The 25894-nt window shown below is 45.5% G+C and overlaps 1 long non-coding RNA gene across 1 annotated transcript in view; it reads right to left on the bottom strand.

The window, feature by feature from the left end:
• Window positions 1-22919, bottom strand: part of LOC105607421 (uncharacterized) — a 29301-nt gene extending 6382 nt beyond the window's left edge. Inside the window, exons 1-2 of the long non-coding RNA XR_006061021.2 lie at window positions 8625-22919; window positions 2834-7759 (exon numbers count right to left, since the gene is read on the bottom strand). This is a non-coding gene — a long non-coding RNA (uncharacterized LOC105607421). The remainder of the gene's footprint in view (window positions 1-2833; window positions 7760-8624) is intronic.
• Between the last annotated feature and the right edge of the window lie 2975 nt (window positions 22920-25894).

Genomic DNA, 25894 nt, shown 5'->3' with positions numbered 1-25894 from the left:
TGATGCCATCCAACCATCTCATCCTCTGTCATCCCTTTCTCCTCCTGCCCCCAATCCCTCCCAGCATCAGAGTCTTTTCCAATGAGTCAACTCTTTGCATGAGGTGGCCAAAGTACTGGAGCTTCAGCTTTAGCATCATTCCTTCCAAAGAAATCCCAGGGTTGATCTCCTTCAGAATGGACTGGTTGGACCTCCTTGCAGTCCAAGGGACTCTCAAGAGTCTTCTCCAACACCACAGTTCAAAAGCATCAATTCTTCAGTGCTCAGCTTTCTTTATAGTCCAACTCTCACATCCATACATGACCACTGGAAAAACCATAGCCTTGACTGGACGGACCTTTGTTGGCAAAGTAATGTCTCTGCTTTTAATGTAGCCATAGTACACAAATATGATATCTTAACCCTCCTGTGTGCCCTGACTTGTCACCTCCACTGCGGTTTTCAGGGAGCAGAAATAAGGAATGTGTCTGCTCAGTCATGTCTAATGCTTTTTTGACCCCTGTAGCCCTCCAGGTTCCTCTGCCCGTGGAGTTTTCCAGGCAAGAACACTGGAATGGGTTGCCATTTTCTGCTCCAGGGGATTTTCCCAACCCAGGGATCCAATCCGTGTCTTCTGGGTCTCCTGCATTGGCAGGTTGATTCTTTCCCTCTGCGCCACCTGGGAAGCCCCAAAATAAGGAGGAAAGTGCAATCAAACCAAGACACATGCGATTCAGCCTGAGTGATGAAGCTTCCTCTGCTCCTCCTCCACCCATGTTCCTTCCCTCATCTCCTGCCCTCCAGACCACAGCCTCTCCCTCTCTCTAATCTCCCTAGGAAGCTCCCTGCTTCCCTGAGAAGCAATGTGTTATCACATGCATCATCAAATGATGTTTCCCCCCAAAATAAAGTTTCCCCCCAAAATGTGAGCGTTTGTCCCAGCTCCACAAAGAATCTGAACTACTCTTTCCCACCCCCCCACCCCGCCCCCGCCTTGAATGTCTGTAGGGTTGGCTTTAGTTTGTTGTTCATTTTCTGGGATTATAAGGAACAAAATATTTCTTTAAAAATATCTTCTTTTGCCTTATGCTAAAGTAGTCAGATCAACTACTCTGCAAATGTTTAGGGAAGCTAATCATAGAAATAACATTTTTTTTCCTTTACCTAATATGCAGCTTAAATATAAGTTAAATAAGCAGGGTGACAATATACAGCCTTGACGTACCCCTTTTCCTATTTGGAAACAGTGTGTTCCATGTCCAGTTCTAACTGTTGCTTCCTGACCTGCATACAGATTTCTCAAGAGGCAGGTTAGGTGATCTGGTATTCCCATCTCTTTCAGAATTTTCCACAGTTTATTGTGATCCATACAGTCAAAGGCTTTGGCATAGTCAATAAAGCAGAAATAGATGTTTTTCCCAGTCAGGGAACTGGGAAAGGAGTACGTCAAGTCTGTATATTGTCACCCTGCTTATTTAACTTATATGCAGAGTACATCATGAGAAACACTGGGCTGGAAGAAGCACAAACTGGAATCAAGATTGCTGGGAGAAATATCAATAACCTCAGCTATGCAGATGATACCACACTTATGGCAGAAAGTGAAGAGGAACTAAAAGCCTCTTGATGAAAGACGAGAGCGAAAAAATTGGCTTAAAGCTCAACATTCAGAAAACGAAGATCATGGCATCTGGTCCCATCACTTCATGGGAAATAGATGGGGAAACAGTGGAAACAGTGTCAGACTTTATTTTTGGGGGGCCAAAATACTCCAAAATCACTGCAGATGGTGATTGCAGCCATGAAATTAAAAGATGCTTACTCCTTGGAAGAAAAGTTATGACCAACCTAGATAGTATATTCAAAAGCAGAGACATTACTTTGCCGACTAAGGTCCATCTAGTCAAGGCTATGGTTTTTCCTGTGGTCATGTATGGATGTGAGAGTTGGACTATGAAGAAGGCTGAGCGCCGAAGAATTGATGCTTTTGAACTGTGGTGTTGGGGAAGACTCTTGAGAGTCCCTTGGACTGCAAGGAGATCCAACCAGTCCATTCTGAAGGAGATCAGCCCTGGGATTTCTTTGGAAGGAATGATGCTAAAGCTGAAGCTCCAGTACTTTGGCCACCTCATGAGAAGAGTTGACTCGTTGGAAAAGACTGTGATGCTGGGAGGGATTGGGGGCAGGAGAAGAAGGGGATGACAGAGGATGAGATGGCTGGATGGCATCAGGGACTCGATGGATGTGAGTCTGAGTGAACTCCGGGAGTTGGTGATGCACAGGGAGGCCTGGCGTGCTGCGATTCATGGGGTCGCAAAAAGTCGGACACGACTGAGCGACTGAACTGAACTGAATACGCAGCTTTGGTGTAAAACCGTGTAGTAGCCGATGCTTTACCCCAAGACATGGAATGGCAGTGGAAAGAACTGGTGGCGGGAGGGAAAGGGTGAGGGAGGGGCAGATGTCTTATCAGACCCTCTTCGCCTTGCAGGCGGTACCTCTCGGACACCCTCCTAAAGAATTACTTAATTTCTAGGACAGCTCTTCAGCCCGAAAGCCCAGAAAATGATTCCACAGGCGGTGGCCCCAGAAGAGTCCCTCTGACCGCGTCCAGGCCTCCGTCTGTCACACCGTCCCCTTTTCACGGGACTCCTGGGGGCTTTGGCCGATTGTAAAATGAAACCACAAGTATGAAACTTTGGGCTCTTCGTAATATAATTCGTCACAAACATTTTTACCCTTAACCCTTAGAGCCCAAATAGCATCATTTAAAAAATTCCCTGATTGACAGATAGCTTTTAATTATCATTTGTGGGAGAGAAAAAAAATCGACCAAGTTCAGGCCACCTCTCACCTTGTCTCTTTCTTTTTCCTTTTTGTTCAGCAAGAATCTCATGGCTTTTCCTCCCATTAGCCCATTATTCCTGTTCACCGCGAGGCCGTGTTCCCGTCTGTAAGGGACACAATGTGTCATTGTCCGAAGGCCCCCTCCATCAGTCTGCTCCAGGGAAAACGAGCTTTCGTCACGCACAAGAGTGAAATCTGTGCAGACCGTTGGCTTCAATCACTTGGTTAAGTGTCGTGCAATGAGTGACAATACAGGGTTTTTTTATTCTCACTGGGGACAGAACGATGTTTAATTAGGCATTTAAAAGCGACTGTTAACTTATACAGGCCTCATCACAAATGGTTTTTCAGCAGGCTCAGTGATCTGAAACACCAATTAGTTTCAATTCACACTTATTGTCTGTCCCTCATTACAGCAGTTAGTTCAGAATCTAAATTCTTTCCTATGCAAGAAAGTGTTGATGTCCTCCTATGAATAAGAAGAATATATATGTTTTGTCCTTTTTCAAAAGGTACCCTGTAAAATGTCTTCCCACGCGTCTCTTTTCTAGCATGCAGAGCTCTTCTCCGGAAGACACCCTTCGTTGAGACTGGTGGTCTTGCTCTGAAGCCTCTTTATTTCCAAGGCCTTCGGTGGGCAAGGGGGTGGGCAGGGGGGTGCAGTGGGAGGGGGTGACCTGTGATGCCTTTCCTGATGCTGCAGCGCCCACGGGCCTGGGCAGCTGTGTCTGTCGTGACCGCCCTGACTCCTGGGTCGTGCATGGCCTCTCTGAATGCCCTTCTCTCGGACGGAGTGGACACTCCATAGCCAGCCTCTCTCACGGGTCCCCAGGCTCCTGGCCCACAGAAGCGCGTGTTTTCTGCTCGCTCAAAAGTCCAGCTTTTGTACAACAGAGAGTAAGCAGAAGAGCATGGAAGGAAGTGTATCACGTCTTTCCAGAGAAGGAGAGCCACTCAGAGGCAGATAGATGGATATGGAGATGGATGGATAGAAAAGCAGGTAGATTAGATAGATATAGAGACAGATGGATAGAAAAGCAGATAGATGATAGAGACAGAAAAACGTTCAATAGATAGATGTAGATAGGTAGATAGATATAGGTAAGTAGGTAGATAAAGATGAATATAGATGATGGATGTATAGATATAGATAGATGATACTGCTGTTGTTGTTCAGGGGCTAAGTCGTGTCTGACTCTTCGCGACCCCATGGACTGCAGCACGCTAGGCTTCCAGAGAGGCGATAGAGTTAGATAAATAATAGATATCAGTAGATACATGGATATAGGTAGGTAGATAGAGATATAGATAGATGATAGATAGATACCAATAGAAATATATCAATAGATAGATGGATGAGTGTGTGCTAGGTCACTTCAGTTGTGTCTGACTCTGTGTGACCATATGGACTGTAGACTGCCAGGCTCCTCTGTCCATGGGGTTCTCCAGGCAAGGACCCTGGAGTGGGCTGCCATAGATAGATAAGACACTGATTTTAATTATGGAGGCTGGTGAGTCCGAAATCTATAGATCGGGTCCTCAAGCTAGACATTCAGGGAAGAGTTACTATAACCTTGAGTCTAATTCTATAAGGCAGCAGGCCAAACATTTAGGCAAGACTTCCATGTTGCTGTTTCAAGAAGAATTCTTTCTTCGGGAAACTGCAGTCTTTTCTCTTGAGGCCTTCAACATAGCACTGGCACTAGGGGAGGGAGTCAGCTTTACTGAGTCTGCTGGTTTAACTGTTAAACTAAAAACACCTTCACTACAACACCTAGACGGATGTTTAATCAAACGGCTGGGTACCCTCGCCAGGCGACACAGGAGGAGCACGCAAACTAGAATGCACGTGGAAGATCTGCCATTCAAATGACCCCGAGACAATCCTTGGCCTCGGTCCCCTCACTTGTAATAGTTGGTGTTGTTCAGTCTCCAAGTTGTGTCTGACTCTTTGCAGCCCCACGGACTGCAGCATGCCAGGCCTCCTTGCTCCGCACCATCTCCCAGAGTTTACCCAGGTTCACGTCCATTGAATCGGTGATGGCATCCAACCGTCCATTACCTGTAATGTGCTTCCCCAAATAAAATAAATGAGAACAAACAGGATTTGGGACTGTCTGAAGGATGAGGAGTGTTTGGTTAGCAAAGCTGGATTCCCTCTCTGAACTGTCACCAATAACATAGTAAAGAGCCACCCAGATTTAAATTCAGAAAGTTATCAAACTAGTCACATTTTGTTGTCTTCAAACAAACACTGTCAGGGTGGGGAGTGCAGGTGGGTTTCAGTCGATTCTGCATTTGGGGTATGGTCTTGAGGGTCAGTATGGAAATACGCCGAACTGGTTTAGTTAACTCGGACCACTGAACAGCCCAGCCAGGTAGCTCTCTCCCAGGAGGAGAATGTACCCATGTCCCATGGAAGTGTGGCTGCAGAGTGTGAAGACAGAACAGCAGAAGTCACAGACTCTAACTGTCTGACACTGAATCAGTCACTTAACCTCTCTTGACCTCAATTTCCTTTCTAGAAGATAGGAAATTTGGACAAAATGACTTTAACATTCCGTCCAGTTTCACATTGGAATCTATTAGGATTCATGCTTTCTTCCTATATGGTTTATAATCATTATGGAGTATTTGATGCTGGTTAAGTCAAATCTGTTCAGCTTTTCAATGTATTAAGGCATAGAGGTAATCAGCAGAGTAAAGACTAAAAGAGTTTATTTTCCTGGGCTCCAGGTCACATAGCCTAATAACTATTTATATTAGCTACTGCAATGGAAGCAGTTAATAGCTCTATTTTTCATTATCTCTTCATACCTTTTCTTCCCAAAAGATCTTATGACTAAATCTTCCTTTAGCCAATTTGGTTTCAGCTGCTTTTCTTTGACAGTCTCTAAGGTGATATTTATTAATATTAAGACCCATTCTTTTTCCAATTTAAGGCTCCTCAGCAGATTACTCTACTTTTAGGGATTAATGGTCCGTATTATTACACCATTTTCGTGAGTTTAGATTCCTCTTACTATTTTCAACTGCTTGGCCTTTGCTGCTAAACTGCAAGGTACATTAGAGCATAACCTTTGAAACAGGGCTATTTTCAGACACAAAACTCAGGATTCATCCATTCCTTGTAAGAGGAACCACAATGATTGTGAAGTGGGATAAATAAGGAAATTAACAAAGAGTCATGAAGAAATACTCTAAAACTCCAAATCTTCTTATTGGTGGTTATGTGCCCTACAGTCCCTGTAGGGCCTGCTACATAGAAGATATATTAAAGATAGTTTTAAGAAAGTCAAGAAAGTATGTACAAAGACTGCTGCATTTAAAACGGAGAACCAACAAGGACCTACTGTAGAGCACCAGGAACTCTGCTCAGTGTTACGTGGCAGCCTGGACGGGAGGGATGTTTGGGGGAGAAAGGATACATGTATATGCATGGCTGAGTCCCTTCGCTGTCCACCTGAAATCATCACAACATTGTTCATGAACTGGCTATATCCTAACACAAAGGGGAAAAAAAGAGGCACTTACAAGAAAAGACGGGGGAAATGTCAAAGGGCCGACAACACAGCCGTACCCCCAGCCCTGTCGTCCCGTTTCTCTGACCCCATTCATTCGACAATACTGCTTGAGCATCTGCTGTGTGTCTGGCACTGCGTGAGTCGCTGGAAGACAGCAGTGAGCAAGGCAGGGCGGAGTCTTAGCTTCCCCTAGTTTATACCTCCTCACCTCTCTACTCAGAACCGTACAGTGGGGGCAGCAAACAAAGACGATGCTTTTACAACAAAGGAAGACATCTGGGGTTTTTTCCTAAAGTGGAATTTTTTGGTGTTTGATAAAATGCTAAAGGAAATCAACCCTGAATATTCACTGGAAGGACTGATGCTGAAGCTGAGGCTCCAATACTCTGCCACCTGATGCAAAGAGCCGACTCATTGGAAAAGACCCTGATGCTGGGAAAGATTGAGGGCAGGAGGAGAAGGGGACAGAGGATGAGATGGCCGGATGGCATCACCAACTCAATGGACATGAGTTTGAGCCAACTCTGGGAGATAGTGCAGGACAGGGAAGCCTGGCGTGCTGCAGTCCATGCGGTCACAAAGAGTCTGACTTGACCTGGCAACTGAACAATCACAACACAAATGCTCGGTGTATACTTCGGTGACCAGACCACTGTTTCTCTTTCCAGGTAAGGAACAGGAGCCCTTTTGTTGGCGTAAGATGCACTGGAGCACTCCTGAACTCAGAGCCGGCACTGACTGTCAGCAGGAAGGAATCTTTGCGGGTGTCATTATCAGGGAGGACCCCCTAGGACCGCCCTCGGGGCCACGAATGACTCAAGAAGACCAGCTGCCTTCTCGGGCTGTGGCTGTGTCAGCTGGGTGGTGCCCTTGTGTGCTGGGCAGCTCCGTGCTGTCCTACAAGTTTGTAGTCTAGGCAGCGGGATGTCACATCCTTAGGACTCAGCATACAGACACGTTCACTCACAAAGTACTGATTTTCTCCCCTTTTTTTTCACAGTCATGGATATTGGCACCAAAAAGCATTTTGGGAACGAAATAATTGATTCAAAGCCATCGTCATTACGGTTTCAAAAAGACACAAAATTCAAACTAGTCCATTGAAATGGGTATTGAAATGTGCATGAATAAAAGATTTCATAGGAAATGTGGTTGGAATTATTGGCTAGACTAAGACTGTGGGGCAAATTCTCTCCTAAAGCACGGGGATCCTGGACCAGCCCCAGCTCGGCCCGTAAATGCACTTTATTTCCCACAGTCACTCCCACAGCCCTCTTCTCCTGATGCCATCAGTCACGCGAGATGGTTGCAGATCCTCATCTTAGAGACGGTTCCAGAGAAATGATTTCAAGACTCTTGATAAACCTCCTCGAAACTCCACTTAGCGACTCGAAATGTTAGGTACTTCCCTTTCGCAGGAAAATAAAAAGGTTACAAATTCATTAAAACGCTCCATCCCAATGCTTCTTTCCTGTTTTTATCACCATCTGGCTAGACGCATAAATAAGATTCAAAAGCTGAAGGTCTTTTCTATCAGAGGGAAATGCCCTGGGTTAAGCTTTATTCGCTATCATTCCAATGTATGCCTTTTGGTTTATTATTCTATTTTCCTGTCAATTATTATAACTTTACAAACAGCCATGGAAATAGCTTTCCTGACATTCAGGAACATGTCAACATCTATAAAAATTAATACTAACATTAATTCAAACGTTCTTAGCTCCTTCCTTGTTATTAGCAAATAGAAGAAGTTAAAAATATATATCAATAATCATTAAAATGATAATAGTGCAAAAGTTAGCAAATTATGTCAGCAGTGTCATTTATATATTTATTTAGTACAATATTTGCTTAATCTGTTTCCAGAAAGATTTCAGGTGCCTTCAGTAATTGCTAAAGTATCTTAGTTGATTGAAAGCAAGTTTTTCACCTGAATTTAGGAAAGTGTTGGACAGAAAATTGGATAAATGATACCCAAGGCACTTAGCACAAATTGCACACCATCCCACACAGTGAGAAGGAGGATAAGTTAGCTGGACAGGAATCGGCGGCTGCTAGAAATGGTCCGAGCTCCCTCAGGCGTCTGTAATTACTTTCAATTGGGTAGCTTTCCTGACATTTGAGGTTTCTTAAGAAAGGCTCCAAAACGGTGAGCATTACTTGTTACTGAGCCAGTGCACTCACCAGCCAAGGAAAGTGGCTGCTGTGTGGTCCCCACCCCTCTCCGGAACTGTGGATTCTCAGGGACATCCCTCCTCCCCACTTGTTACTTACCTGGAGACGAGCCTTCGGTGACTTCAGAATCAGATGCCCAGTTTTATCAGGCTTCCTGGTTCCTTTCAGTCATAGGCCAATGCAGTCTCCCTCATTTTAGTCATCAAAACTCAAAGAAAAACGAGTGAGATGGCTTGTCCTAGGAGGAAAAAAAGACCATAAACCCGGACTTCCTGTCTGCTGTTCGCTCGACAATCAACACATCCAGGTCTCCATCAGACATGTTGATGGGGAGTAGACGAGGTGGCACGAATCTTTTTAAATCCTTAGAAAACTCAACATCTCTCTCCTGCGACAGTTTCATGCCTCTTCCTTATCACACGTTTTACGGGCAAACGGCACAAAGAATATGTTCGAGATTTATTTTCTCCCCATTTCCACATCTGCGCCTTAAAAATAATAAACAGGCAGGACTTCCCTGGTGGTCCAGGGGTTCAGATTCTACATTTCCAAAGCAGGGGGAGTGGATTCGATCCCTGGTGGGAGAATTAAGATCCCACATGTTATACGGCATGGCCAAAATAACAATAATCAGGGTTTTGCCAGGACTTATCTTTATACGCCTATTTCTCTTTCTTCTCATTTCTGTTCCTCTTCCAGTTTTGGAAACTGTGTTTGAAAAGGAATCAGTAGGTAGAGGGTTAAAGATAGAGTGTGCAAGTGGCTTCTCTTAGAAGGAAATGTTTCGCAGTGAAATCCAAGACAGTGCCAGGCCAGTATTTCAAGTGTTATGTTTATGAAGACAGATTTGAATGAATCCTAATATACAGGTCATTTCATCATCAACAGGCAAAAGAGAAGCTAGAAAGAGGACGTCCAGGTGTGAAGAAGTGGTGGTGAATTAAAGAAGGCGATGGAAGGAATGAGATCCGGGCACAGGTGAGCAGGTTACCTGGGGAAAGAAAAGCGATGCCCGTTGGGGCTTAGAGAGGAGGACTTCCCTTGTGGCTCAGACGGTAAAGCGTCTGCCTACAATGCAGAAGACCTGGGTTTGATCCCTGGGTCGGGAAGGTCCTCTGGAGAAGGAAATGGCAATCCATTCCAGTATTCTTGCCTGGAAAATCCCATGGATGGAGGAGCGTGGTAGGCTACAGTCCATGGGGTTGCAAAGAGTCGGACACGACTGAACGACTTCACTTCACTAGAAGCAATGTGGAGGAATTCTGAGCTGGGGGAGAAGCAAGAGAAAGGAAAGGCAGCTTTGATCTTCATGATAAACTGAGAGGCTGTTTACCTTGTGAAATGGTGGGTGATGTGGGTGGAATAGAGGACATGACAAAAGTGGAAAACAAAAAAAACTGGTGCAGACACTTTGAGGAAGCCAACAAAAAGCAAACATGAAAATAATCCTGGTGTGGCCTCTTTTTCACATTTTTAAGCGTCTCTTGGCGAGATCAGTACTCTATTTCAGATCAATCTTATCAGTCAGTCATCAAACATTCCTGGAATGTTCACTTTCTACCAGGTTTGCGCTAAGCCCTAAAGTACTTATTAGGCCACTGCCAGAACCTTCGTGGGAAAAGAACTGTTTCTGACGTAAGCTAGCAGTTTGCTGCTTCCCACATATTAGGGCCACAGTTGAATTACACATCACGGTCTGCAGACTTCAAACAAAGCTTCCAGGAAGTGAACGGAACCAGGACAAGGAAATGACTGTGACTCTGCACTCCATAAAATAAAGAAATCAAGTGCAATTTATCGCTGGAGAAATGGAGGAAGCTGAGCTGATAAAATAACCTAAGAAACTATGCGAATGATGTGATAAAGCTGGAATGGAAGCGATCGTTTTGTGCTTAAGATTTAATCCGGTTCTCCCAAACGGCCTGGGCAATCTAAAACTGCGGCAGGGAGGAGATGTCATTTCACGGCACACGTCTGCCTGGAACTCGGTCACGGTGTGGGTAGGTAACACAGGTTAGAGTCAAGAGCGTCTGTTGTCACCTCCAAAAAGCCCACTTGATGATTTTTTCACATACCTTTATGGAGCGCATAGACTTGTAAGTGGAGGGAGTTAAATAACAGCGTCTGCCCAGGAACTGGGTTTGGGGTTTTGAAATTGTGTAAAATAAACTGTTTTTTCTAACAGATAATTAACATTTCGAGGAGTCTGGTCGCCTGCTCTGTGGGGAGCGGCTGACTCACTGAACCGCAGGGGTTTCACCAGCCGCCTTCGCTCCCTCTCACCAAGAATGGTTTTGTGCGAAGCTGAAGAGGTGGCCTCAAACGAAACTGCGAGCTAGGCTGTTTCTCCGGAGCCCTGGGTCTCCGGGTCCCCCACTTCCCCTCCAGAAATGCCCAGGACTCTCGCATCCTCCTCTGCTCCCCTCAAAAGGTCCTGGGGGCTGTCTGTTTACACGGAGGATTCCCAGGTGGCGCAGTGGTGAAGAACCCGCCTGCAGTGTTGGAGACACAGGTTCCATCCCTGGGTTGGGAAGATGCCCTGGAGGAGGGCATGGCAACCCACTCCAGTGTTCTGGCCTGGAGAAGCCCATGGACAGAGGAGCCTGGAGGGGTACAGTCCAGGGGTTGCAAAGAGTCGGATAGGACTGAGTGCAGGCAAGAGCATTCGAGACACCTCCATCAGTGACCCAGCGAAGACAACTCTTAATATACCAGGGCTGTACATTCAAAGGCTCACAGCCACCTTCTCCCCAGAGCCTGACAAGGGTCATTTCCGGTATATCTCTGACTCTCTTGGGATCTGGAGTCGCCTTCAAAGACCATGCCTCCTTTCTCCCAGCGGCAGCACTTCCTGCTGGGAGAGTGGTCATGCTTTCTGGAAATCCTGACCCTCCTCCTGAACCCAGTCCTCTGAAAAACATGGGGGGATTGTTTCTGGGCTCCCCGGTGATTCCAAAGACAGTTGCTTGGTGATGGACAGGGAGGCCTGGCATGCAGTTGTCCATGGGGTGTCCACAAAGTCGGACACAACTGAGTGACTGAACTGAACTGAACTGAACTGTGATTGAAAGCACTGTCTGGGAACTTCCCTGGTGGTCCTAAGGTTAGGAATCCACCTTACAATGCAGGTGATGTGTGTTCGATCCCTGGTGGTGGAATTAGGATCCTACTTGCCGCTGAGAACTGGGCCCACGCCCGCCAACTACTGAGCCTGTGTGCCCCAATTAAGACCCAATGCAGTCAAATAAATAAATATATTTTTTAAAAAAGAATATTTTAGAATCCAGGAGCCAACCAGGCTCCAAGACCCAGCATGCTGCTTGCAACGGGGAGTCTCCTGGCAGCCTGCCTGGGTGGCACTGGAGAAGAATGGCAGCCATAGTAAGCTGCGTGAGTTGCTCAGAGGGGTCCGGCTCCTCTCAGCAATGTGCTTCTCTTGTTAATGGGAGCACAGGCTCTAGGGTGCGTCGTCTCAGCCCCCGTGGTGCGGCTCACAGGCTCAGTCGCCCTGCTGCACGTGGAATCTTCCCAGACCAGGGATCGAACCCATGTCCCCTCCACTGGCAGGCAGATTCTTAACCACTGGACCCCCCAGGAAAGTCCCAGGCAACTCTTTTGTAAGGTTGTAGGGCATCTGGGATGGTCATGTTTCCCTGAAAATCCAGTTTACTTTCATCTGGACACATTCCTTTCGCTTCGGGTATATATATCCCTATAAAAAGTTGCGGCCCCCAAGCTGAAATTGATGGTCACTAAACTGAAAGCAGCATATACGCTGGAAAACCGAGGAGGGCAAAACCCTACTGCTGCTCCCCGCGTCCCTTCCCATAGTGGACATCGCTAATCGGTCATCGCACTCCGGTGTTGAGACTCTCGTCAGCTTGGAGATCTTTCTCCATACAGGACTCTAGCCATTGCTACTCATACCTGAGAATTAGGATGCAAGTTGAAACCTATCTGTAACCATTGCTTTCATTTACTTATTTTTTATATTTATTTATTTGGCTGCACTGGGTCTTCGTTGTGGGACACAGATGCAGAATCTTTAGTTGCAGCATGCGAGACCTAGTTCCCTGACCAGGGATCAAACCCGAGCCCCTCTCTGCATTGGGAGCACAAAGTCTTAGCCACTCGGCCACCAGGGAAGTCCCTCTGTAACACTGCTTTTAAACTGTTTCCAGTTATTCTAAAGACAGTGGTAACCAGTGATGGATCATGTTGCTTGACATACAAGCTACATACAGAAGCATAAACGTCTCTAGTAGAAAATATTAATATCATCACCAAAGCAAGTGTATCTGGCAAACATGGAAATCCAGATAAAGTTGACTTCTTTCTTTGGAACCTAAGGCATGGAGTTTTCTTCTCCCAAGGTCACTTAGGTCAAGTGAGTAATTCTGAAACTTTGGAGACTTGGGGGCCTGAGCATCACTCCTGATGGATCAAGGCTGCCCCCCAGGAACCACTCCTGTGTGCCGTTCCTGAAAATTGAGGAGAAATGCTACTTTGAAAATGATGGATGGGCCTTTAGACAGCACAACCCCACCCCACCCGGCCCATGCTAGGGAAGGAAGGCTTTCCACACTCTGGGGTGTGTGGGTGGCTGAGAAAACCTAGAGAAATCACCCTGAAGTGAGAGTTTGCTGAAAAAGAAACATGCCTCAAACTGAGACGGATGATGACTGCGTCTGCGCGTGCCCAGACTTTCCATCTCCTCAAATGTCAGGAGGATCTGGACAACTCACCAAACTGCTTCAACAGAGGCAACCCAGGTCACAGGGCATTGGGTTAGTCTGGGAGCCTGGACACAGAAGCAGAAACTCATGGCAGGCCCAGTAATCTGCAGTTGAGTAAACCCTAGGTGACCTTGATGCTAAAGTTTGAAGAAGTGAAAAAAGTGAAAGTGTTAGTAGCCCAGTCACCTCTGACTCCTTATTACCCCGTGGACTGTAGGCCTTGTTAGTTTAACATCGATTTGCATACTGCATGCCACCCACCCTCCACTGCGGGCCACCCACGCCCAGCTTGTTAACACTCAGTGGCTGTGCGGTGCCATCTGTGTGTCTGCCTTTGCTGTGGGTTCACAGACTACCAGCAAGTGTCTAAAGAGGATCAGAAGAATCGCCATTTCTCTTTGAGAAAGCTCCTTAACCCAGGAGTGCCTGGCCCTGAGGGTGTAGAACCGTTGTCAGGAAGGGTTAGGGGGTGATGTAGAAAGTAGAAGCATCATGTCAGAGGCTGCTGCCTCAGCTGTGAGATTGAGCCACTGCTGTCGAAGCAGAGAAAGGCAGTGGGGGCAGGGTGAAGCTTCACTGGCCTTGGAACCAAGCATGTCACCAGCTACCCATCTACCAGGTGACAGGGACGTTTGCCTGTCCCCAGCTTACTACCTTTGGGCTTCCTAGGTGGCTCAGTGATAAAAAGAATCCACCCGCCAACGCAGGAGACACCGGTTCGATCCCTGGGTGGGAAGATCCCCTGGAGGAGGGCATGGCAACCCATTCCAGTATTCTCGCCTGGAGAATCCCACAGACAGAGGAGTCTGGTGGGTTACAGTCCATGGGGTCGCAAAGAGTCAGACCCGACTTGGCGACTAAACAACGATGCAGTCATCTTCAGCTGGAGGAGATTCCCTTCCCTTCCCTGCCCCTCACGGGTGAACAGTTGATCCTTACAACTTGGCTTGGGGGAGGGGAGTGTTACCAGCTTCTAGTGGACAGGAGGCAGAGAAGCTATGAAACATCCTATGAGCCACAAACAGTCCCCACCCCAGCAAAGAACTTCTGGCCACAGAAGATGAGTTTTGCTGAGGCTGAGAAACGCTGATGTGGAGGACTGAAATGGGTCCCCGAGTGACATTCTGCCTAAAACAAACCCTTAACTTCGGACTCACTCCCTGGAGAATATAATTCTTCCAATAAGAGGAAAATGAACCCAATTCTTGCTTTGGACCTAGGGAAAGTGTGTCCATATGATGTCTTCATCAAATTAGAGAAAACTATTTATAAATGCCTCTACAGCCTAGTATTTCTGCAAAGAAGACAAATAACTTACACCTTTTTATGTGAGCACAATCTCTGTGGCGGCAGCAATCTGTTTAGGAGACGCGGCTAGGAGGGTAGCCTGCCATTCGCCTCTCCACAAAGAAACATCAGAATAAACAAACCATCCTGGGGCCCCCTTGCATACTTGCAGTAAATGATAACAGCAGTTTTTTGTTTTCCATCTTTAAGATCAAAATATTTTAGTGACTTGTGATTCCTACACCTATAAAAATGATGTGTTTAAAATTCTACAGTCTTAAAAAATAAATATGAAAAGCCCAGTTCATTTATCAAGAGGAAAAAAAAAAAAAAGATTGGTGGGATTTTTTTTTTCCTTTCCTGATCAAATAACGAACAAAATCAGCTACAGCACTACACTTTTAAAACATTGTAAGCTATAGCATCTTACTGTAATGAGTCTGTGGGTTTGCAAGGCAAGCTCAAAAGTTATGACGATCAACTCAGTCCCAGAGGGGAGAGTTTAGCTGTGTAAGCACTGGTTTGGGGAACGAATATTTGGTCGAATCAAAGATTCCGATAGTCCCTGGGTTTCCTCAACCCTAAATTCTTCTGTGATGCATAATTGGATATTATGCAGTTAACTGAGAAGGACCTTGGGAGAAAACAAAATCCGAGTTGCTCTTAGATCTTCAGGAACATTAAAAGCTAAGCTTTCAACTCTAGCCAAATGCCATTACCATGAATTTCTTCCAACTTATGTTGTTTAGTCACAATGCTTTATCCTGGATATCACATGTGGTCCTGAAAGTTCAAACTTATAAACCAAGACTCCAGGACTTCTAATCCCGGAGACAGACTGTGACCAGCACACAGCGTGGAATACGTTTATGCTGTAAAATGCTGCTAATGATAACATCAGACTGAGCGGGGTTTGATCAAAGCCTCCACTGAGAGGTTTGTGAAGATAGGAGGCCTGGGTTAGAGTGGTCGGGTCCCGCCGAGTGTTTGCAACAGCAACCGAAGTGGGAAGGTAGGTCTTCTACATTTAGGAGGAGGGGAGTGTGTTTTCCTGCCTGGAGTTTCCAGTCTTTAGAGGCATTTTGGGTTCTTACAGGTTGAGAAGGATCCTTTCCTTGGAAACCTCACACCACAGCCTCTAAGTCTTGGATGCTCTCCATCAGTGACAGCTGCGGGGACCGGGTACCAAGGGTCTCACGGGCTGCGTGCATGCGTGTTAAGTCGCTTCAGTCGTGTGTGACTCTGTGCGACCTTATGTTATGGACTGGAGCCCACCAGGCTCCTCTGTCCATGGGATTCTCCAGGCAGGAATACTGGAGTGGGTTGCCATGCCCTTCTCCAGGGGATCTTCCTGACCCAGGGACTGAACCCGGGTCTTCTTTACCATCTGAGCCACAGGAGAAGCGCAACAAAGGCTTCAGAGTTTTCCAAGACAAGTCATTAAAGCGATGGTTGTGAGCAACACCTCAAGCCCTCGTTTCTTCTCTAAGGCAGTCCCAGCTCTTTTCATCCCATCTTCCTTCCCACTACCTCACAATACCATCCATCCGCGAATTCTGCGCACAGAACTGTCCCGTGTTCTTTTCCACAATTTACCCTCAAGCCCTGCCACTGCTTCCTGCTGATACTGAAACAAGACCACCTCTGGCTTCTGGTGTGGCTGGAGACTCAGCGGTGGTGTCTTTCAAGCTGGATGACTTAAGCACCCAAGACTTAAGGGGTTGCTCCACAACAAAAATAAAATCCATCTGGCTTTGAAAATGTGGTCTTGATTGGCATGACAGAGAGGAAAGGAGAATTGTGTGTGTGTGTGTGCGTGCGTGTGTGTGTGTTTCCGAGTGAAAGAGTAGAGACAAAACTTCAGAAGCAAAAGTGTCAAAGTGTTTCCAGCCAACGTGTTCGTCCAGAATCTCAGCCCGTCCGGGAAAAGCAAAGGTCAGCATCACCCTGGATGCAAGGCTTAAAAAAGTTTTGTTTTGTCCAACTGGCCAGAGGAGTTATGAATGTTTTGAGGTCAGAGTGGTTACATGATCAAAGTGCTTCAGGAAAATTAATTAGATGGTGCTATGGGTTGGGACCCGATATGGATGGAAAAGAGTCAAGAAAAAAAAAAAAAATCAGTTAGGAGCTATTAGAGTGAGGAGGGCCTGAGCTTGAGACGTAAGAGAAAGGGAAAAAGTATTCACGGAAGGATCAGCAGTACGGTGGCCCCAGTAAGCGGGCGGTGTTGTTGGAGCAGATGTCTCCCTGATTCCCCAGGCACCCCGTCCCTCCCTGCCTGAGGCTGCCCCATGCGCTGCTCCTGTTGAGTGTGGTCTAACTGAATGAAACCTTTTAGAAGGGTCTTCCCTGGATTCTGGAAGCACAAGTCTCTTCAGGGCTTTCCCCGATGACTCAGAGGGTGAAGAATCAGCCTGCAGTGCAGAAGACACAGAAGATGCGTGCTCGACCCCCGGATGGGGAAGCTCCCCTGGAAGAGGGCATGGCAACCAATTCCAGTGTTCTTGCCTGGAGAATCCCATGGACAGAGGAGCCTGGCAGACTACAATCCATGGGGTCACAAAGAGTCGGACACAGCTGAGCATATGGCAGTCTTACTTTCTGAAGCAACTGTGAAGGCATTACCCTTCCTCAACCCTTCATTCTGAGGGGTTCACGCTTGGTGACAGCAATGTGATTTTATGCTATCGTGTGGTCCAAGCTCTGATTCCTGACTTTTTTTACTTTCTGCCCGTGTGATTTGGGACAAGTTTATTTAGTCCTGCTGGGCCTCAGTTTCCCTATTTAAAAAATGGGGTTGATAATAACAACCATGCAAGGACATGATAAGAATTAAGCAGCATGTGCTAGCAGTTGGCATGCTGAAGAATGGCTGTACCTTTACTTATAAAATAATAATGATGAAACCGGTGTTTCGTTGTTACTGTGGTGCATACAGAGGCAAATATTCTCAACCTGACCACACTGGAGGACCCTCTAACCAGAAATAAGTCCTTCTTCTCTGCAAACCAGCAGTCACCAACATTTTTGGCACCAGGGACCCGTTTTGTGGAGAACAAGTTTTCCAAGGACCGGGGGTGGAACAAAGCCTCACTATCCATCATGGGAAGGATTAAGGTAGGGGTCTCCAACCTCTGGGATCTAATGCCCGATGATCTGAGGTGGAGCTGATGTAACAGTCCTAGAAATGAGAGCACAAGAAACGTGATGTTCTTGAATCATCCCGAAACCCGCCCATGAAGACCCAGACACGACGGGCTTCAGCTCTCACTGCTAGAGTCCCAGACTCCTCCAGGCATGAACACGCCCACGAATTGACGGTTCTTCTTCTTTTTTTTTTTTTCAAAACCAAGTGAACTGATCTCAAACTGGTTTAATAACGAGAATTTTAAAATAATGTTGCGTTATCATTCTTTCTGAACAATAAGTCAATATTTAGCCTTTGAGTAAGTGAAAAAAAAAGAGAGAGAGAAGAAAAAATGCGAATTTATTCTTTCAACATTATAAAACTTCGCTTTTGTTTTGTTTTTTTTTTTTTTTTTAAGTAACTCCTTTCTTCCCAATCCCTGGGTCAACCTCTCCTCGCACTTGGGAGAGTCCTGTATATTATTCCGCAGCACCACCGACCCATTTACGAACAGGCCCGTTTCTGAAAATAGTCTAACAGAAACACACGTCTTTCCCAGAGAATCAGAATTTAAATAAGAAAAACGAGGCTGGTTGGAGGTCTGCAGCTCCCCAGTTAGTCCTCCCCTTCTGCTCCTTGGAGGAAATGAGCTGACTGTAAGGAGACCACAATGACCTCCCTTTCACGGAGGGAAATGGAGAAAACTCGGGGTGGCGAAGCTGTGGAATTCACTTACACAGGAAGCATGAGGGGCAGCCGGGCCCTGTGTCTGATGTTGATCTTGTCTATATCGATGCTAAACTTGCGATATGGGTTCAGTCCTGGGTGTAGCTGTTCACCCCTGGCTAAACAGGAAGCGTTCTTCTCATCAAAGTCTGAAGTTTTGAGCTTCCTAATTTCCTGCTTGTTCACACTCTCTGCATACCCAGGCAAGGGAGGTTCACTTAAGTCTACTGAATCTCTTAAAACTCCAGGAAATGTGCTTTTTAAAAAATTTCATCCTTCATCCTTAGGGACCAGTGATAGCAACTGAGTTTCTGAAGAGATGTGGGTGATATAGGCGATTCATGTTCATTTTTATGACTGCTTAAATTCTGAATTAAAGATTCAATAGTTCAGAGAACCAGCTTGATATATTAGCCTCTGCCCTGCATTTTTATGGTGTCTTTTAACTGCTTTATTCTCGGCAAGTCTGTTGACCCCTTCAAACCTGGCCGAGCGTTGGTGACAGGTTTCCGAGCAGTCTCTTCAGCCCACGTTTTTCGACGTGATTACTGCTGGTCTATTTGGTTTTGCTGGAGAAGGAAGTAGCAATCTACTCCAGTACTCTTGCCTGGGAAATCCCAGGGACAGAGGAGCCTGGGGGGCTACTGTCCACGGGATTGCAAAGAGTCAGACACAACTTAGCAACTAAACAACAAAATTTGGTTTTGCAGAGAAAAGCTGTGACAGCAATATTCTAACAGTTATGTGCCAATTTTAATTAAATGTTGAAATTGAATATTAATCTATTTTGTACAGTAGAACAATTAGAAAATACATCATCTCATCCCTCAGAAATAACCAGCCTATGAATATGGGCATAATTTATTCCGATTGTATCTGTCTGTGTTTCCCCCATGCTTGAGATCATTCTTTTTTTCCAGTTTTGAATTTTTTTCCCCCTGAATCCTTAATTTTTTTTTATTTAATTTTTTTAAAATTTCAGCTGCACTGCGCCGTCCTCACTGTGGCAGTCAGGATCTTTGTTGTCACACATGGGCTGAGCCGCACGTGGGATCTTAGTTTCCTGACCAGGGGTCGAAACCGCATCCCCTGCATTTTAAGGTGGATTCCTAACCACTGGACCATCAGGCAAGTCCCTTGAGATCATTCTTTATCTACAATTTGACAGCCTACTTAGATAAATAAATTTAAATTTATTTTTAATTGGAGGATAATTGCTTTACAATATTGTGTTGGTTTCTGCCATACATCAACATGAATCAGCCACAGGTATATGTATGTCCACTCTCTCTTGAACCTCCCACCCACCTCCCACTTCTGCTTTGCTTAGAAAATAATATCACTAGGTGGGTCCTTAAGCAGTCTTCACTGTTTTAATGGTTACATGATATTTCCTTGCATGGACATACTTTGTGTTAATCACCCAGAGTGGATGTTTGGGTCATTTCTTATTTATATTAATATTGCATAAATATCACTATTCATAAACTCTATCTGCACTTCTAAATATTTCCCTAGGAGAGCACCCTAGCTGCATAACTTCAGGATCTGAGGATTTTAAAGACGTTCCTCCTCCACATGTAAAAATCTGAGTAACTCCTAAGGTTTCATAAAATGTGGTATTTCACAATTACGAGGGAGAATACACAGTTCTCCCTGGTGAAGATGGTAAAGAATCTGCCTGCCAGTACAGGCGACGTGGGTTCATCCCTGGGTTGGGAACATCCCCTGGAAGAGGAAATGGCAACCCACTCCAGTATTCTTGTCTGGAGAATTCCATGGACATGGGAGCCTGGTGGCCTACAGTCTGTCCAGTATACGCTATAGCATCCACAGCCCTGCAAATCTGACGGTGGAAACACTTAGGCTGTAATGTAAAATAGTATAAAGTTCTACTGAGGGAGCATCCAGTCTCTGCGTGTACATTTCTCTCATCTATATGTGTCTTTTCGTTTTTCTTTTTCATTCTCTTCCCATGAGTACTTAAAATTTTCTAACAATTTGAGTTAAAATACATGTAAAAATACAAGTTAAAATATTTGTGCATGATATGGAAGCAATTTAAAGTGGTCATCACTGCAGAGATGAACAGAGGGGAGTGGAAAACTGAGATTTGGAGTTTTCATTTGCATCTTTCTGTATCATTTGAACTAAGTACATGTATTATACTCTTAGTATCAATGGGAAGATCTTCATAGTGCGACTGTAAGTTTCTGTTTGTTTTTTCTGTTTTATAATTTATAAAATAAATTATGTATTTTATATAATTTATACCATAAAAAATACTTTTTGAAAAATTAAAGTTTCTATCATCCAATTCATAATGAAAGTTATTAGTGGAAAAAGTCAACAGTTAAACTGTTGGCAATTAAAATCGTACATGGTAAAACATACTATCAGATAAAAGTATAAGCATAAAATATATATATATATATAAAGAATCTTCTTAGTTTAATGAGATGAAACAAATTTGGCAGGAGAAATCTGCCCTTAACTGAATGAATGTCCAAGAAATGAAACTCTAAATGTATAAAGCAAAATTTTTATTTTTTTGTATTTGATGTAGCTAAACATTTTCACATCTGTTAGCTTTTATATATCCTCTTTAAAAATTGTTCATAACCTCTGTCATTTATATATTAGATTTTTGATGTCTTTTCTTATTGATTTACCTTATTTTTCATATTACAAAACTATGAACCATTCATGTGAAATTTTTATTGGGAAGTTTTCTAGCCAGCTTGCTTATGCAGTGTTAAAATGCCTGCTTTGCTTCTTGCATCATTGTCACGGCTATTCCTCCTAAAAGTTCCAGGACTTTCAGCCACATCCATTCATTTATTAACAACCCAGAATCTTTATGGCCTCTCCGGTGGCTCCGTGGTAAAGAACCTACCAGCCAGTGCAGAAGATACTTGAGGCACAAATTCAACCCCTGGGTCGGGAAGATCCGCTGGAGGAGGAAACGGCAGTACACTAGTATTCTTGCCTGGGAAATCCCATGGAAAAGGAACCTGGCAGGCTACAGTCCACGGGGTGGCCAAGGGTCGGACATGACTGAGCACAGACACACACAGACACACACACACACTCACAGGCTCTTCATTTATCATCTGTCTTGACCTATGCAGATATGTTGTTGTTCAGGCATGTCTGACTCTTTGTGACCCATGGACTGTAGCCCACCAGGCTCCTCTCTCTACGGGATTCCCCAGGAAAGAATACTGGAGTGGGTTGCCATTTCCTCCTCCAGAGGATCTTCCCAACACAGGGATCGAACCCGCATATCTTGCGTCTCCTGCAGATGTACAGTACCTTTAAGCCGTGGGCATCTGACCTTCCCTCTAGGTTTGGCCACAGTCCATTTCCCAAACACAACAGAGTATCAAGCCTGTCTCAGTTGCTACACCTGCCATAACAAGGTTTCATAAACTGGGTGATTTAAACAGGAACATCTTGTCTCACAGTTCAGGAGGCTAGAAGTTCGAACTCAGGGTGTAGGTGGAGTGGGTTCCTTTCAAGAGCTGTGAGAGACAGCTCTAAACTCCCAGCCGTAAACTCCCAATCAGGTCTCCTGGAAGGGCAGCCACCTGGCAGGACCTGGAAATGCATGGCAGCTTTACACCAGGAGGGTTAAGGAGCCGAGGGCTTTCCTTTTCCTGGCCGGATCATACAGGAAGACAAAGAAGGTGCCGAGTGAAATATACAGTATCTGCAGCAGCATGCAAGTTGGAGGAGGGAGAGGGCACATAGACAGCCAGAATTACACATGACCCTGGTTCCAAAGCAGCCCCGTGAAAGCCAGCAGCCGCTTCAGGGACCACACCCTTGTCCTGGCGATGAGGGCGAAAGAGGACAACAAAAAAGCTGGCTGGAAAAACTCAACATGAAAAAAAAACAACTGAGATCATGGCATCTGGGCTCATCACTTCATGGCAAATAGACGGTGAAAGAGCGGAAACAGTGATAGATTTTATTTTCTTGGGTTCCAAAATCACTGCAGATGTTGGCTGCGGCAATGAAGTTTAAAAGATGCTCGCTCCTTGGAGAGAAAGCTATGTCAAATCCAGACAGCACATTAAAAAGCAGAGACATCACTTTGCCGACAAAGGTCCATAAGTCAAACGTATGGTTTTACCAATAGTCACGTATGGATGTGAAATACAGACCATAAAGAAGGCTGAGCACTGAAGAATCAAAGCTTTTGAACTGTGGTGTTGGAGAAGACGCTTCAGAGTCCCTTGGACTGCAAGGAGATCCAACCAGTCCATCCTAAAGGAGATAAGTCCTGAATGTTCATTTGAAGGACTGATGCTGGAAGCTGAAGCTCCAATACTTTGGCCACCTGAGGCAAAGAACTGACTCAGTGGAAAAAACTGAGGGCAAGAGGAGAAGAGGGTGGCAGAGGATGCGATGGTTGGATGGTATCACCGACTCAGTGGACGTGAGTTTGAGTAAGTTTCAGGAGATGGTGAAGGACAGGGAAGCCTGGCACGCTGCAGTCCATGGGGTCACAAAGAGTCGAGTGTGAGTTAGAGACTGCACAAAAATGAAAAATACTGCAGCAAGAGGACTGAGGGGAGGGAGAGGCAGGGCCCACCACCCCTACCCCGCTGCCCTCCACCCTCACAGCTCACTGGGTTTGCAACTTCTTGCTGCACTCTTAATGGGCCAATTAACTCTGCTGTCTTATTTTCTCCAGTGTCAGAATTTATTTTTCTTTTGCCTTATTAGACACAATAATCATGTCAGAGAGAGATTAAGCTACTATAAAAAAACATAAAACTCACCTACAGCTTTTAAGTCACAAGGGAATTTTAAAATTTGGATATTATTTATGGGGATATTAAATTTGGTTGTTGTTTTTAATGCAATTTAAATTGCTGTGGAGACACAACAACAACAACACAACCAAACAAAAACTTTTTTTTTTTGGTGACCGTAACAAGCACACTTACTATTTAGGCTTGTAGCTGAAAACTTAATCAACTCTGCTGAAATGTAGCAAAGGCCACGAACCATGTGTTAAAGAAATCAGAAAGAAAGGGAAAAACGTTATGCCTACAATAGCGGTAGCAGTTTTACACTGGTGATTTCTGAGTAAGCAAAGCGATAGAATCAGAGAGCATATTTGCTTTTAGTGGGCACATATTTTTTTTTTTGAAGAAACAGAACATTTTCAACTAGAAAAAAGCTTGCGACAATTCAAAAGGGTTCTACATGCTCTCATCCAAAGCTCTAATTTCCCTGCAATCTAGATGAGCTAAAAGCGTGAAAACAAGCCTTTTATTAGGGAAGCTAGTGAAGGCAGAAAGAGAGAGAAGACTGGTTGACTGGTGGGGAGACTGGTTGGCTGTTCAGTAAGCGGACATGGGAAATAAAATGTAACAAGTAATAAATAGAAGAAGTGGGGAGGGGCTTCCCTAGTGGTCCAGTAGTTAAGACTCCATCCTTCCAATGCAGGGGATGTAGGTTTGATCTCTGGTCAGGGAGCTAAAATCCCACACACAGCGTGGCACACCCCATAAAAGAAAATAGAAAGGAAGGTGGCCGTCACAATATCCGTAGACCCCTGGGAATTCAGGGGAGTGGATTTTTGGTTATATGTATAGGTAAACTCCTTCCTTTGCTCCAATCAGCATGTCAACATAAGTGCTTGCATCGGTGGCTCAAATGGTAAAGAATCTGCCTGCAATGCAGGAGACCTGGGTTTGATCCCTGAGTCAGGAAGATCTCCTGGAGAAGGGAATGGCTACCCACTCCAGTATTCTTGCCTGGAGGATTCTAAAGGAAATCAACCCTGAATATTCACTGGAAAGACCGGTGCTGAAGCTGAAGCTCCAATACTTTGGCCACCTGACGCGAAAAGCCAACTCATTGGAAAAGACCCAGATGCTGGGAAAGATTGAGGGCAGGAGGAGAAGAAGGTAGATGATGAGATGACTGGATGGCATCACCAACTCAATGGACATGAATTTGAGCAAACTCTGGGAGATGGTGGAGGACAGGCAAGCCTGGAGTGCAGCAGCTTATGGGGTTGCAAAGAATTGGACACAACTGAGCTACTGAACAATAATAACAAATCCCTGCATTGTGCAGAGGGGAGAAGACTAATGTTCTCTCATCCTACCTGGGGCGAAAGAAACTCAGCTGTTGAGTTCTGTTCCTGATGGCCTGGATAGGGAATTTGGGATGGGCATGTTCACACTGCTATATTTTAAATGGATAACCAACACGGGGACTTCCCTGGTGCCTCAGCGATAAAGAATCTGCCTGCAATGCAGGAGTTGCAGGAGATGTAGATTTGATCCCTGGGTCAGAAAGATCTCCTGGAGGAGGGCATGGCAGCTCACTTCAGTAGTCTTACCTGGAGAATCCCATGGACAGAGGAGCCTGGCGGGCTACCGTCCATGGGGTCACAAAGAGTCAGATATGACTGAATCGACTTGGCACACATGCCTGTAACCAACAAGGAATTCCTGAGTAGCAGAAGGAACTCTGCTCAATATTGTGTGGCAGCCTGGATGGGAAGGGGCTCTGCGGAAGAATCGGGCTTCCCTAGAAGCTCAGCCGGCAGAGAATCCACCTGCAACACAGGGAACCTGGGCTCCATGCCTGGGTTGGGAAGATCCCCTGGAGAAGGGAAATGCTACCCACTCCAGTATTCTGGCCTGGAGAATTCCATGGACTGTATAGTTCACGGGTTCACAAAGAGTCGGACACGACTGAGCAACTTTCCCTTCCAGATACATATATACGAGGGCCTCCCGTGTAGCAGAAGACACTCTGCTCAATATTGTGTGGCAGCCTGGCTGGGAAGGAGGTTTGGGGAAGAATAGGTACATGTCCCTTTGCTGTTCATCTGTAACTATCACAACATTGTCAATCGCTTATACCTCAATACAAAACAAAAAGATTAAAGTTAAAAAAAATCAGCTATCATAAAAAACCAACATTAAAAAAAAAAACACAAAACAAAAAGTTAAAAAAATAAAAGATGCGGTTCCAAGAGGCTCCTCCACTGGATAGGATGGGCCATTCATCCAAGATGACTGGTGTCCTTACAAGAAGCCACGAGATCAGCACCGAGGGGACCCCATCACATGAGGGCAGAGAGGGCTGCACAAGTGAGATGGATGCAGAGACGGGGTGACCCCGCGCTGGCTGAGCAGCACCCCCGGACGCTGCGCCATGGACGCCTGAACGCGGCTCGGGGACACGCTGACCCTGACAGCTCCCCCCAGAACTGTGAGATAATGCGTGTCTGCTGTTTGCAGCCGCCCCGCTGGTGACAGTTTGCCGGAGCAGCCTTGAGACATGGACGCCACGTCCAGAGGAACAGTGGAGCCAAAAGACAGCTCGCTGAGCGCCTGGCTAAGTTCACGGGGAGAATTTACAGAGACGCTGCACAGATGGAGGGGTTTTTCTACTTCCAGGTAAATCCAATCTGGAATCACCTCACCTTGAAAAGCGGCCAGAGTTTAATGCTCTCC

This window comes from Ovis aries, chromosome 10 (genome assembly GCF_016772045.2).
Source record: "Ovis aries strain OAR_USU_Benz2616 breed Rambouillet chromosome 10, ARS-UI_Ramb_v3.0, whole genome shotgun sequence".
In the NCBI taxonomy this organism is placed as follows: domain Eukaryota; kingdom Metazoa; phylum Chordata; class Mammalia; order Artiodactyla; family Bovidae; genus Ovis; species Ovis aries.
Note: the sequence above shows the minus strand (reverse complement) of the source record. Positions and strands in the feature narration are given on the sequence as shown.